Raw genomic sequence first — 17797 nt, 5'->3', positions numbered from 1 at the left:
GACTCCATAGACTACGCAGTACACTGACTCCATAGACACACGCAGTACACTGACTCCATAGACTACACGCAGTACACTGACTCCATACACTACGCAGTACACTGACTCCATAGACTACACGTACACTGACTCCATAGACTACACGCAGTACACTGACTCCATAGACTACGCAGTACACTGACTCCATAGACTACACGCAGTACACTGACTCCATAGACTACACGCAGTACACTGACTCCATAGACTACACGCAGTACACTGACTCCATAGACTACACGCAGTACACTGACTCCATAGACTACACGCAGTACACTGACTCCATAGACTACACGCAGTACACTGACTCCATAGACTACACTGACTCCATAGACTACACGCAGTACACTGACTCCATAGACTACACGCAGTACACTGACTCCATAGACTACACGCAGTACACTGACTCCATAGACTACGCAGTACACTGACTCCATACACTACACGCAGTACACTGACTCCATAGACTACACGCAGTACCTGACTCCATAGACTACACGCAGTACACTGACTCCATAGACTACACGCAGTACACTGACTCCATAGACTACACGCAGTACACTGACTCCATAGACTACACGCAGTACACTGACTCCATAGACACACGCAGTACACTGACTCCACTACACGCAGTACACTGACTCCCGACACACGCAGTACACTGACTCCACTGACTCCATAGACTACACGCAGTACACTGACTCCATACACTACACGCAGTACACTGACTCCATAGACTACACGCAGTACACTGACTCCATAGACTACACGCAGTACACTGACTCCATACACTACACGCAGTACACTGACTCCATAGACTACGCAGTACACTGACTCCATAGACTACACGCAGTACACTGACTCCATAGACAGTACACTGACTCCATACACTACACGCAGTACACTGACTCCATAGACTACACGCAGTACACTGACTCCATAGACTACTCGCAGTACACTGACTCCATAGACTACACGCAGTACACTGACTCCATAGACTACACGCAGTACACTGACTCCATACACTACACGCAGTACACTGACTCCATAGACTACACGCAGTACACTGACTCCATAGACTACACGCAGTACACTGACTCCATAGACTACACGCAGTACACTGACTCCATAGACTACGCAGTACACTGACTCCATAGACTACACTGACGCAGTACACTGACTCCATAGACTACACGCAGTACACTGACTCCATAGACTACACGCAGTACACTGACTCCATAGACTCACATACAGACTACACTGACTCCATAGACTACACGCAGTACACTGACTCCATAGACTACACACAGTACACTGACTCCATAGACTACACGCAGTACACTGACTCCATAGACTACACGCAGTACACTGACTCCATACACTACACGCAGTACACTGACTCCATAGACTACACGCAGTACACTGACTCCATAGACTACACGCAGTACACTGACTCCATAGACTACACGCAGTACACTGACTCCATAGACTCCACGCAGTACACTGACTCCATAGACTACGCAGTACACTGACTCCATAGACTACACGCAGTACACTGACTCCATAGACTACACGCAGTACACTGACTCCATAGACTACACGCAGTACACTGACTCCATAGACTACACGCAGTACACTGACTCCAGACTACACGCAGTACACTGACTCCATAGACTACACGCAGTACACTGACTCCATAGACTACAGTACACTGACTCCATAGACTACACGCAGTACACTGACTCCATAGACTACACGCAGTACACTGACTCCATAGACTACACGCAGTACACTGACTCCATAGACTACACGCAGTACACTGACTCCATAGACTACACGCAGTACACTGACTCCATAGACTAGACTACGCAGTACACTGACTCCATACGCAGTACACTGACTCCATAGACTACACGCAGTACACTGACTCCATAGACTACACGCAGTACACTGACTCCATAGACTACACGCAGTACACTGACTCCATAGACTACACGCAGTACACTGACTCCATAGACTACACGCAGTACACTGACTCCATAGACTACACGACTAGTACACTGACTCCATAGACTACACGCAGTACACTGACTCCATAGACTACACGCAGTACACTGACTCCATAGACTACACGCAGTACACTGACTCCATAGACTACACGCAGTACACTGACTCCATAGACTACACGCAGTACACTGACTCCATACACTACACGCAGTACACTGACTCCATAGACTACACGCAGTACACTGACTCCATAGACTACACGCAGTACACTGACTCCATAGACTACACGCAGTACACTGACTCCATAGACTACACGTACACAGTACACACGAGTGACTCCATAGACTACACGCAGTACACTGACTCCATAGACTACACGCAGTACACTGACTACATAGACTACGCAGTACACTGACTCCATAGACTACACGCAGTACACTGACTCCATAGACTACACGCAGTACACTGACTCCATAGACTACACGCAGTACACTGACTCCATAGACTACACGCAGTACACTGACTCCATAGACTACACGCAGTACACTGACTCCATAGACTACACGCAGTACACTGACTAGACTACACGCAGTACACTGACTCCATAGACTACACGCAGTACACTGACTCCATAGACTACACGCAGTACTCCATGACTCCATGACTCCATAGACTACACGCAGTACACTGACTCCATAGACTACACGCAGTACACTGACTCCAGACTACACGCAGTACACTGACTCCATAGACTACACGCAGTACACTGACTCCATAGACTACACGCAGTACACTGACTCCATAGACTACACGCAGTACACTGACTCCATAGACTACACTGACTCCATAGACTACACGCAGTACACTGACTCCATACTACACACAGTACACTGACTCCATAGACTACACGCAGTACACTGACTCCATAGACTACACGCAGTACACTGACTCCATAGACTACACGCAGTACACTGACTCCATAGACTACACGCAGTACACTGACTCCATAGACTACACAGTACACTGACTCCCATAGACTACACGCAGTACACTGACTCCATAGCAGTACACTGACTCCATAGACTACACGCAGTACACTGACTCCATAGACTACACGCAGTACACTGACTCCATAGACTACACGCAGTACACTGACTCCATACAGACTCCATAGACTACACGCAGTACACTGACTCCATAGACTACACGCAGTACACTGACTCCATAGACTACACGCAGTACACTGACTCCATAGACTACACGCAGTACACTGACTCCATAGACAGTACTGACTCCATAGACTACACGTACACTGACTCCATAGACTACACGCAGTACACTGACTCCATAGACTACACGCAGTACACTGACTCCATAGACTACACGCAGTACACTGACTCCATAGACTACACGCAGTACACTGACTCCATAGACTACACGCAGTACACTGACTCCATAGACTACACAGTACACTGACTCCATAGACTACACGCAGTACACTGACTCCATAGACTACACGCAGTACACTGACTCCATAGACTACACGCAGTACACTGCACGCAGTACACTGACTCCATAGATACACGCAGTACACTGACTCCATAGACTACACGCAGTACACTGACTCCATAGACTCCAGTACACTGACTCCATAGACTACACGCAGTACACTGACTCCATAGACTACACGCAGTACACTGACTCCGCAGTACACTGACTCCATAGACTACACGCAGTACACTGACTCATAGACATACTGACTACACGCAGTACACTGACTCCATAGACTACACGCAGTACACTGACTCCATACACTACACGCAGTACACTGACTCCATAGACTACACGCAGTACACTGACTCCATAGACTACACGCAGTACACTGACTCCATAGACTACACGCAGTACACTGACTCCATAGACTACACGCAGTACACTGACTCCATAGACTACACGCAGTACACTGACTCCATAGACTACACGCAGTACACTGACTCCATAGACTACACGCAGTACACTGACTCCATAGACTACACGCAGTACACTGACTCCATAGACTACACGCAGTACACTGACTCCATAGACTACACGCAGTACACTGACTCCATAGACTACACGCAGTACACTGACTCCATACAGACTCCATACACTACACGCAGTACACTGACTCCATAGACTACACGCAGTACACTGACTCCATAGACTACACGCAGTACACTGACTCCATAGACTACGCAGTACACTGACTCCATAGACTACACGCAGTACACTGACTCCATAGACTACACGCAGTACACTGACTCCATAGACTACACTGACTCCGCAGTACACTGACTCCATAGACTACACTGACGACAGTACACTGACTCCATAGACTACACGCAGTACACTGACTCCATAGACTACACGCAGTACACTGACTCCATAGACTACACGCAGTACACTGACTCCATAGACTCCATACACGCAGTACACTGACTCCATAGACTACACGCAGTACACTGACTCCATAGACACACGCAGTACACTGACTCCATAGACTACGCGCAGTACACTGACTCCATACAGACACGCAGTACACTGACTCCATAGACTACACGCAGTACACTGACTCCATAGACTACACGCAGTACACTGACTCCATAGACTACACGCAGTACACTGACTCCATAGACTACACGCAGTACACTGACTAGACCACGCAGTACACTGACTCCTAGACACGCAGTACACTGACTCCATAGACTACACGCAGTACACTGACTCCATAGACTACACGCAGTACACTGACTCCATAGACTACACTCCGACAGTACACTGACTCCATAGACTACACGCAGTACACTGACTCCATACACTGACTCCATAGACTACACGCAGTACACTGACTCCATAGACTACACGCAGTACACTGACTCCATAGACTACACGCAGTACACTGACTCCATAGACTACACGCAGTACACTGACTCCATACACAGTACACTGACTCCGCACACGCAGTACACTGACTCCATAGACTACACGCAGTACACTGACTCCATAGACTACACGCAGTACACTGACTCCATAGACTACACTGACTCCATAGACTACACGCAGTACACTGACTCCATAGACTACACGCAGTACACTGACTCCATAGACTACACGCAGTACACTGACTCCATAGACTACACGCAGTACACTGACTCCATAGACTACACTGACTCCATAGCAGTACACTGACTCCATAGACTACACGCAGTACACTGACTCCATAGACTACACGCAGTACACTGACTCCATAGACTACACGCAGTACACTGACTCCATAGACTACACGCAGTACACTGACTCCATAGACTACACTGCAGTACACTGACTCCATAGACTACACGCAGTACACTGACTCCATAGACTACACGCAGTACACTGACTCCATACCAGACTACACGCGCTACACGCAGTACACTGACTCCATAGACAGTACACTGACTCCGACTACACGCAGTACACTGACTCCATAGACTACACGCAGTACACTGACTCCATAGACTACACGACTCCATAGTACACACTGACTCCATAGACTACACGCAGTACACTGACTCCATAGACTAGTACACTGACTCCATAGACTACACGCAGTACACTGACTCCATAGACTACACGAGTACACTGACTCCATAGACTACACGCAGTACACTGACTCCATAGACGCGGTACACTGCAGTACACTGACTCCATAGACTACACGCAGTACACTGACTCCATAGACTACACGCAGTACACTGACTCCATAGACTACACGCAGTACACTGACTCCATAGACTACACGCAGTACACTGACTCCATAGACTACACGCAGTACACTGACTCCATAGACTACACTGACGCAGTACACTGACTCCATAGACTACACGCCCAGTACACTGACTCCATAGACTACACGCAGTACACTGACTCCATAGACTACACGCAGTACACTGACTCCATAGACTACGCAGTACACTGACTCCATAGACTACACGCAGTACACTGACTCCATAGACTACACGCAGTACACTGACTCCATAGACTACACGCAGTACACTGACTCCATAGTACACTGACTCCATAGACTACGCAGTACACTGACTCCATAGACTACACGCAGTACACTGACTCCATAGACTACACGCAGTACACTGACTCCATAGACTACACGCCCTGACTCCATACACTAGTACACTGACTCCTCCATACTGACTCCATACACACGCAGTACACTGACTCCATAGACTACGACTCCATAGCAGTACACTGACTCCATAGACTACACGCAGTACACTGACTCCATAGACTACACGCGGTACACTGACTCCATAGACTAGACAGTACACTGACTCCATAGACTACACGCAGTACACTGACTCCATACACTACACGCAGTACACTGACTCCATAGACTACACGCAGTACACTGACTCCTCCACGCAGTACTGACTACACGCAGTACACTGACTCCATAGACTACACGCAGTACACTGACTCCATAGACTACACGCAGTACACTGACTCCATAGACTACCGACGCAGTACACTGACTCCATAGACTACACGCAGTACACTGACTCCATAGACTACGCAGTACACTGACTCCATAGACTACACGCAGTACACTGACTCCATAGACTACACGCGGTACACTGACTCCATAGACTACGCAGTACACTGACTCCATAGACTACACGCAGTACACTGACTCCATAGACTCCATAGACTACCGCAGTACACTGACTCCATAGACTACGCAGTACACTGACTCCATAGACTACACGCAGTACACTGACTCCATAGACTACACGCAGTACACTGACTCCTGACTCCAGTACACTGACTCCATAGACTACCGCAGTACACTGACTCCATAGACTACACGCAGTACACTGACTCCATAGACTACACGCAGTACACTGACTCCATAGACTACACGAGTACACTGACTCCATAGACTACACTGACTCCATAGACTACACGCAGTACACTGACTCCATAGACTACACGCAGTACACTGACTCCATAGACTACGCGCAGTACACTGACTCCATAGACTACACGCAGTACACTGACTCCATAGACTACGCGCAGTACACTGACTCCATAGACTACACGCGGTACACTGACTCCACTACGCGGTACACTGACTAGACTACACGCAGTACACTGACTCCATAGACTACACGCAGTACACTGACTCCATAGACTACACGCAGTACACTGACTCCATAGACTACACGCAGTACACTGACTCCATACACTACGCACGCAGTACACTGACTCCATAGACTACACGCAGTACACTGACTCCATAGACAGTACACTGACTCCATAGACTACCGCCAGTACACTGACTCCATAGACAGTACACTGACTCCATAGACAGTACACTGACTCCATAGACTACACGCAGTACACTGACTCCATAGACTACACGACTCCAGACTACACTGACTCCATAGACTACACGCAGTACACTGACTCCATAGACACACGCAGTACACTGACTCACTGACTCCATAGACTACACGCAGTACACTGACTCCATACACTACTGACTCCGCAGTACACTGACTCCATAGACTACACGCAGTACACTGACTCCATAGACTACACGCAGTACACTGACTCCATAGACTACACGCAGTACACTGACTCCATAGACTACACGCAGTACACTGACTCCATAGACTACACGCAGTACACTGACTCCATAGACTACACGCAGTACACTGACTCCATAGACTACACGCAGTACACTGACTCCATAGACTACACGCAGTACACTGACTCCATAGACTACACGCAGTACACTGACTCCATAGACTACACAGTACACTGACTCCATAGACTACGCACTGACTCCATAGACTACGCACGACTCCAGTACACTGACTCCATAGACTACACGCAGTACACTGACTCCATAGACTACACGCAGTACACTGACTCCATAGACTACACGCAGTACACTGACTCCATAGACTACACGCAGTACACTGACTCCATAGACTACACGCGGTACACTGACTCCATAGACTACACGCAGTACACTGACTCCATAGACTACACGCAGTACACTGACTCCATAGACTACACTGACTCCGACTACACGCAGTACACTGACTCCATAGACTACACGCAGTACACTGACTCCATAGACTACACGCAGTACACTGACTCCATAGACTACACGCAGTACACTGACTCCATAGACTACTGACTCCGCGGTACACTGACTCCATAGACTACACGCAGTACACTGACTCCATAGACTACACGCAGTACACTGACTCCATAGACTACACGCAGTACACTGACTCCATAGACTACACGACTCCAGTACACTGACTCCATAGACTACACGCAGTACACTGACTCCAGTACACTGACTCCATAGACTACACGCAGTACACTGACTCCATAGACTACGCAGTACACTGACTCCATAGACTACACGCAGTACACTGACTCCATAGACTACACGCAGTACACTGACTCCATAGACTACACGCAGTACACTGACTCCATAGACTACACGCAGTACACTGACTCCATAGACTACACGCAGTACACTGACTCCATAGACTACACGCGGTACACTGACTCCATAGACTACACGCAGTACACTGACTCCATAGACTACACGCAGTACACTGACTCCATAGACTACACGCAGTACACTGACTCCATAGACTACACGCAGTACACTGACTCCATAGACTACACAGTACACTGACTCCATAGACTACACGCAGTACACTGACTCCATAGACTACACGCAGTACACTGACTCCATAGACTACACGCAGTACACTGACTCCATAGACTACACGCAGTACACTGACTCCATAGACTACACGACTCCATAGACATACACAGTACACTGACTCCATAGACTACACGCAGTACACTGACTCCATAGACTACACGCAGTACACTGACTCCATAGACTACACGCAGTACACTGACTCCATAGACTACACGCAGTACACTGACTCCATAGACTACACGCAGTACACTGACTCCATAGACTACACTGACTCCATAGACTACACGCAGTACACTGACTCCATAGACTACACGCAGTACACTGACTCCATAGACTACACGCAGTACACTGACTCCATACGCAGTACACTACTCCATAGACTACGCAGTACACTGACTCCATAGACTACACGCAGTACACTGACTCCATAGACTACACGCAGTACACTGACTCCATAGACTACACGCAGTACACTGACTCCATAGACACACGCAGTACACTGACTCCATAGACTACACGCAGTACACTGACTCCATACACTACACGCAGTACACTGACTCCATAGACTACACGCAGTACACTGACTCCATAGACTACACGCAGTACACTGACTCCATACACTGACATACGCAGTACACTGACTCCATAGACTACACGCAGTACACTGACTCCATAGACTACACGCAGTACACTGACTCCATAGACTACACGCAGTACACTGACTCCATAGACTACACGCAGTACACTGACTCCATAGACTACACGCAGTACACTGACTCCATAGACTACACGCAGTACAGTACACTGACTCCATAGACTACACGCAGTACACTGACTCCATAGACTACACGCAGTACACTGACTCCATAGACTACACGCAGTACACTGACTCCATAGACTACACGCAGTACACTGACTCCATAGACTACACGCAGTACACTGACTCCATAGACTACACGCGGTACACTGACTCCATAGACTACACGCAGTACACTGACTCCATAGACTACACGCAGTACACTGACTCCATAGACTACACGCAGTACACTGACTCCATAGACTACACGCAGTACACTGACTCCATAGACTACACGCAGTACACTGACTCCATAGACTACACGCAGTACACTGACTCCATAGACTGACTCCATAGACTACACGCAGTACACTGACTCCATAGACTACGCGCAGTACACTGACTCCATAGACTACACGCAGTACACTGACTCCATAGACTACACGCAGTACACTGACTCCATAGACTACACGCAGTACACTGACTCCATAGACTACACGCAGTACACTGACTCCATAGACTACACGAGTACACTGACTCCATAGACTACACGCAGTACACTGACTCCATAGACTACTCCACGCAGTACACTGACTCCATAGACTACACGCAGTACACTGACTCCATAGACTACACGCAGTACACTGACTCCATAGACTACTGACTCCAGTACACTGACTCCATAGACTACACGCAGTACACTGACTCCATAGACTACACGCAGTACACTGACTCCATAGACTACACGCAGTACACTGACTCCATAGACTACACGCAGTACACTGACTCCATAGACTACACGCAGTACACTGACTCCATAGACTACACGCAGTACACTGACTCCATAGACTACACGCAGTACACTGACTCCATAGACTACACGCAGTACACTGACTCCATAGACTACACGCAGTACACTGACTCCATAGACTACGCGCAGTACACTGACTCCATAGACTACACGCAGTACACTGACTCCATAGACTACGCAGTACACTGACTCCATAGACTACACGCAGTACTGACACAGTACACTGACTCCATAGACTACACGACTAGTACACTGACTCCATAGACTACACGCGGTACACTGACTCCATAGACTACACGCAGTACACTGACTCCATAGACTACACGCGGTACACTGACTCCATAGACTACACGCAGTACACTGACTCCATAGACTACACGCAGTACACTGACTCCATAGACTACACGCAGTACACTGACTCCATAGACTACACGCAGTACACTGACTCCATAGACTACACGCAGTACACTGACTCCATAGACTACACGCAGTACACTGACTCCATAGACTACACGCAGTACACTGACTCCATAGACTACACGCAGTACACTGACTCCATAGACTACACGAGTACACTGACTCCATAGACTACACGCAGTACACTGACTCCATAGACTACGCGGTACACTGACTCCATAGACTACGCGGTACACTGACTCCATAGACTACACGCAGTACTGACTCCTGACTCCATACTGACTACACGCAGTACACTGACTCCATAGACTACGCGGTACACTGACTCCATAGACTACACGCGGTACACTGACTCCATAGACTACACGCGGTACACTGACTCCATAGACTACACGCGGTACACTGACTCCATAGACTACACGCGGTACACTGACTCCATAGACCAGTACACTGACTCCATAGACTACACGCGGTACACTGACTCCATAGACTACGCGGTACACTGACTCCATAGACTACGCGGTACACTGACTCCATAGACTACGCGGTACACTGACTCCATAGACTACGCAGTACACTGACTCCGGTACACTGACTCCATAGACTACGCAGTACACTGACTCCATAGACTACGCGCAGTACACTGACTCCATAGACTACACGCAGTACACTGACTCCATAGACTCCAGTACACTGACTCCCATAGACTACGTACACTGACTCCAGTACACTGACTCCATAGACTACCGCCAGTACACTGACTCCATAGACTACGCAGACTCCATAGACGGTACACTGACTCCATAGACTACACGCGGTACACTGACTCCATAGACTACGCGGTACACTGACTCCATAGACTACACGCGGTACACTGACTCCATAGACTACGCAGTACACTGACTCCATAGACTACACGCAGTACACTGACTCCATAGACTACGCGGTACACTGACTCCATAGACTACGCGGTACACTGACTCCATAGACTACGCGCAGTACACTGACTCCATAGACTACGCGGTACACTGACTCCATAGACTACGCGGTAGTACACTGACTCCATAGACTCGCGGTACACTGACTCCATAGACTACACGCAGTACACTGACTCCATGACTCCATACTGACTACTACACGCAGTACACTGACTCCATAGACTACGCAGTACACTGACTCCATAGACTACACGCAGTACACTGACTCCATAGACTACTACGCAGTACACTGACTCCATAGACTACACGCAGTACACTGACTCCATAGACTACACGCAGTACACTGACTCCATAGACTACGCAGTACACTGACTCCCACTACACGCAGTACACTGACTCCATAGACTACACGCAGTACACTGACTCCATAGACTACACGCAGTACACTGACTCCATAGACTACACGCAGTACACTGACTCCATAGACACGCAGTACACTGACTCCATAGACTACGCGGTACACTGACTCCATAGACTACACGCAGTACACTGACTCCATACACTGACTCCTAGACTACACGCCCAGTACACTGACTCCATAGACTACGCAGTACACTGACTCCATAGACTAGACTACACGCAGTACACTGACTCCATAGACTACACGCAGTACACTGACTCCATAGACTACACGACTCCATAGACTACACGCAGTACACTGACTCCATAGACTACACGCAGTACACTGACTCCATAGACTACCGCGGTACACTGACTCCATAGACTACCGCGGTACACTGACTCCATAGACTACACGCAGTACACTGACTCCATAGACTACGCGGTACACTGACTCCATAGACTACACGCAGTACACTGACTCCATAGACTACGCAGTACACTGACTCCATAGACTACACTGACTCCATAGACCACACGGTACACTGACTCCATACACTGACTACGCTGTACACTGACTCCATAGACTACACGCGGTACACTGACTCCATAGACTACACGCAGTACACTGACTCCATAGACTACACGCAGTACACTGACTCCATAGACTACGCGGTACACTGACTCCATACACTACACGCAGTACACTGACTCCATAGACTACGCGGTACACTGACTCCATAGACTACACGCGGTACACTGACTCCATAGACTACGCGGTACACTGACTCCATAGACTACGCGGTACACTGACTCCATAGACTACGCAGTACACTGACTCCATAGACTACACGCAGTACACTGACTCCATAGACTACACGCAGTACACTGACTCCATAGACTACACGCAGTACACTGACTCCATAGACTACACGCAGTACACTGACTCCATAGACTACACGCAGTACTGACTGACTCCATGACACTACGCGGTACACTGACTCCATAGACTACACGCAGTACACTGACTCCATAGACTACACGCAGTACACTGACTCCATAGACTACGCAGTACACTGACTCCATACACTACACGCAGTACACTGACTCCATAGACAGTACACTGACTCCATAGACTACACGCAGTACACTGACTCCATAGACTACACGCAGTACACTGACTCCATAGACTACACGCAGTACACTGACTCCATAGACTACACGCAGTACACTGACTCCATAGACTACACGCAGTACACTGACTCCTACACGCGGTACACTGACTCCATACACACGCAGTACACTGACTCCATAGACTACGCAGTACACTGACTCCATAGACTACACGCAGTACACTGACTCCATAGACTACACGCAGTACACGACTCCGGTACACTGACTCCATAGACTACACGCAGTACACTGACTCCATAGACACACGCAGTACACTGACTCCATAGACTACACGCAGTACACTGACTCCATAGACTACTGACGCAGTACACTGACTCCATAGACTACACGCAGTACACTGACTCCATAGACATAGACTACGCAGTACACTGACTCCATAGACTACACGCAGTACACTGACTCCATAGACTCCAGTACACTGACTCCATACACACGCACGCAGTACACTGACTCCATAGACTACACGCAGTACACTGACTCCATAGACTACACGCAGTACACTGACTCCATAGACTACACGCAGTACACTGACTCCATAGACTACACGCAGTACACTGACTCCATAGACTACACGCAGTACACTGACTCCATAGACTACACTGACGCAGTACACTGACTCCATAGACTACACGCAGTACACTGACTCCATAGACTACACGCAGTACACTGACTCCATAGACTACGCGCAGTACACTGACTCCATAGACTACACGCAGTACACTGACTCCATAGACTACACGCAGTACACTGACTCCATAGACTACACGCAGTACACTGACTCCATAGACACGCTACACTGACTCCGACTACGCGGTACACTGACTCCATACTACGCAGTACACTGACTCCATAGACACACGCAGTACACTGACTCCATAGACTACACTGACGCGGTACACTGACTCCATAGACTACGCGGTACACTGACTCCATAGACTACACGCAGTACACTGACTCCATCATAGACTACTGACTCCATAGACAGTACACTGACTCCATAGACTACACGCAGTACACTGACTCCATAGACTACACGCAGTACACTGACTCCATAGACAGTACACTGACTCCATAGACTACACGCAGTACACTGACTCCATAGACTACACGCAGTACACTGACTCCATAGACTACACGCAGTACACTGACTCCATAGACTACACGCAGTACACTGACTCCATACTACACGCAGTACACTGACTCCATAGACTACACGCAGTACACTGACTCCATAGACTACACGCAGTACACTGACTCCATAGACTACACGCAGTACTGACTGACTACACGCAGTACACTGACTCCATAGACTACACGCAGTACACTGACTCCATAGACTACACTGACTCCGCAGTACACTGACTCCATAGACTACACGCAGTACACTGACTCCATAGACTACACGCAGTACACTGACTCCATAGACTACACGCAGTACACTGACTCCATAGACTACACGACTCCAGTACACTGACTCCATAGACTACACGCAGTACACTGACTCCATAGACTACACGCAGTACACTGACTCCATACACTACACGCAGTACACTGACTCCATAGACTACACGCAGTACACTGACTCCATAGACTACACGCAGTACACTGACTCCATAGACTACACGCAGTACACTGACTCCATAGTACACTGACTACACCAGTACACTGAGACTACGCAGTACACTGACTCCATAGACTACACGCAGTACACTGACTCCATAGACTACACGCAGTACACTGACTCCATACACTACACGCAGTACACTGACTCCATACACACGCAGTACACTGACTCCATAGACTACACGCAGTACACTGACTCCATAGACTACACGCAGTACAATGACTAGTTTTTCATGCAATTGTTTTAATTAACTTGAGAAATACTGCACCCAACATCTTAGCTAGATGTAAAATTGCACGACTAAGATTTACGGTAAAAAAGTATAAATTAATTACAGATTTCTTTATGCACCTTAGAATAATTCTGATTATTTTGAGGGAGTCACTATTTTTAGGAAGTGGCTATGATGCTACGGTGACTCAGGAGGGACAAATAACAGAACCTGCCAGGGTATTCAGTCATGGCCTCTAACATTTCTTAATTAGCTTTGGTGAAAAAACGAGGTGAAACAAGGAAGTACGTTCGTCCATTAAATATTTGAGTAGTGTGTTAGTGCTTGGTTGGAATGAAAGCCTCCAGTAGGTTAAGACCTTGAAAGTGAATACTAGGCCTTGTATTTTGCAATTGGCACAAGAAAGAGTGTGTTATGGTTTATTTGGGGGATTTAATATATTTCATATTTAAGTATTAATGAGAATTAACTCATATCAATCATTCACAAAAGCGTTTGGGGATTTGCATGTAGGCCATTTGGTGTGTGTAAAATTAGGCCTGAAAGTTTAGGCTTAAACACTAACGCAAGATAGATAAAAAATAATGAAGGATAAAACCTATAGATATAAATTACACAACAATGATGATTAATTTATGTATTTTTAATGTATTATTTTCTCTTTATTCAACCAGAGCTCCACCCATCCGCCCTCCAACCAGAGCGCCACCCATCCACCCTCCAACCAGACTGCCACCCATCCACACTCCAACCAGACCGCCACCCATCCGCCCTCCAACCAGACCGCCACCCATCCACCCTCCAACCAGACCGCCACCCATCCGCCCTCCAACCAGACCGCCACCCATCAGCCCTCCAACCAGACCGCCACCCATCCGCCCTCCAACCAGACCGCCACCCATCCGCCCTCCAACCAGACCGCCACCCATCCACCCTCTAACCAGACCGCCACCCATATTCCCTCTAACCAGACCGCCACCCATCCACCCTTCAACCAGAACGCCACCCATCCACCCTCTAACCAGACCGCCACCCATCCACCCTCCAACCAGACCGCCACCCATCCGCCTTCCAACCAGAGCGCCACCCATCCACCCTCCAACCAGAGCACCACCCATCCACCCTCCAACCAGACCGCCACCCATCCGCCTTCCAACCGGACCGCCACCCATCGACCCTCCAACCAGACCGCCACCCATCCACCAATGATGATTAAATTTATGTATTTTTAATGTATTATTTTCTCTAACCAGACCGCCACCCATCCGCCTTCCAACCAGACCGCCACCCATCCGCCTTCCAACCAGATCGCCACCCATCCACCCCTCTAACCAGACCGCCACCCATCCACCCTCCAACCAGACCGCCACCCATCCGCCCTCCAACCAGACCGCCACCCATCCGCCTTCCAACCAGACCGCCACCCATCCACCCTCTAACCAGACCGCCACCCATCCACCCTCTAACCAGACCGCCACCCATCCGCCTTCCAACCAGACTGCCGCCCTCCAACCAGACCGCCACCCATCCGCCCTCCAACCAGAGCGCCACCCATCCACCCTCCAACCAGAGCGCCCTCCAACTAGACCGCCCTCCAACCATACCGTCACCCATCCGCCCTCCAACCAGACCGCCCTCCAATCAGACCGCCCTCCAACCAGACCGCCCTCCAACCAGACCGCCACCCATCCGCCCTCCAACCAGACCGTCACCCATCCGCCCTCCAACCAGACCGCCCTCCAATCAGACCGCCCTCCAACCAGACCGCCACCCATCCGCCCTCCAACCAGACCGTCACCCATCCACCCTCCAACCAGAGCGCCCTCCAACTAGACCGCCCTCCAACCAGACCGTCACCCATCCGCCCTCCAACCAGACCGCCCTCCAATCAGACCGCCACCCATCCGCCCTCCAACCAGACCGCCCTCCAACCAGACCGCCACCCATCCGCCAACCAACCAGACCGCCCTCCAACCAGACCGCCCTCCAACCAGACCGTCACCCATCCGCCCTCCAACCAGACCGCCCTCCAATCAGACCGCCCTCCAACTAGACCGCCACCCATCCGCCCTCCAACCAGACCGTCACCCATCCACCCTCCAACCAGAGCGCCCTCCAACTAGACCGCCCTCCAACCAGACCGTCACCCATCCGCCCTCCAACCAGACCGCCACCCATCCGCCAACCAACCAGACCGCCCTCCAACCAGACCGCCCTCCAACCAGACCGCCCTCCAACCAGACCGCCACCCATCCGCCAACCAACCAGAGCGCATTTCATTTCATGACCCTAAACCTTCCCGCCCCATGGATATAAGCACAGCAGGTATTTTTCTTTACTGTCTACAATCTAGTCTTACTCGCCCTATAGACGATTCACCTCTCCTCGCTTGGCACTAACAATGGATTCAAACTGAGCAAATCGAAATTAATCTCTGTCTTTGTTGTTGAATGTTCCAACTCCTTTTTGCCTCGAATTAGTCCTTTTAAAAGGTTTTTCTTGAAAAGCCCTTGTTTTTAGAAGGAGTTGTACTTTAGTACATTGTACAGT

General features: G+C 49.3%; 1 pseudogene; it reads right to left on the bottom strand.

Annotated features, from left to right (window-relative positions):
• LOC135547713 (protein FAM124A-like) overlaps positions 1-17797 on the bottom strand; it is a 622546-nt pseudogene that overhangs the window by 34147 nt on the left and 570602 nt on the right.

This window comes from Oncorhynchus masou, chromosome 10 (genome assembly GCF_036934945.1).
Source record: "Oncorhynchus masou masou isolate Uvic2021 chromosome 10, UVic_Omas_1.1, whole genome shotgun sequence".
NCBI classification, from domain to species: Eukaryota; Metazoa; Chordata; class Actinopteri; order Salmoniformes; family Salmonidae; genus Oncorhynchus; species Oncorhynchus masou.
The sequence above is the reverse complement of the archived record's forward strand: the minus strand, read 5'-3'. Positions and strand labels throughout refer to the sequence as shown.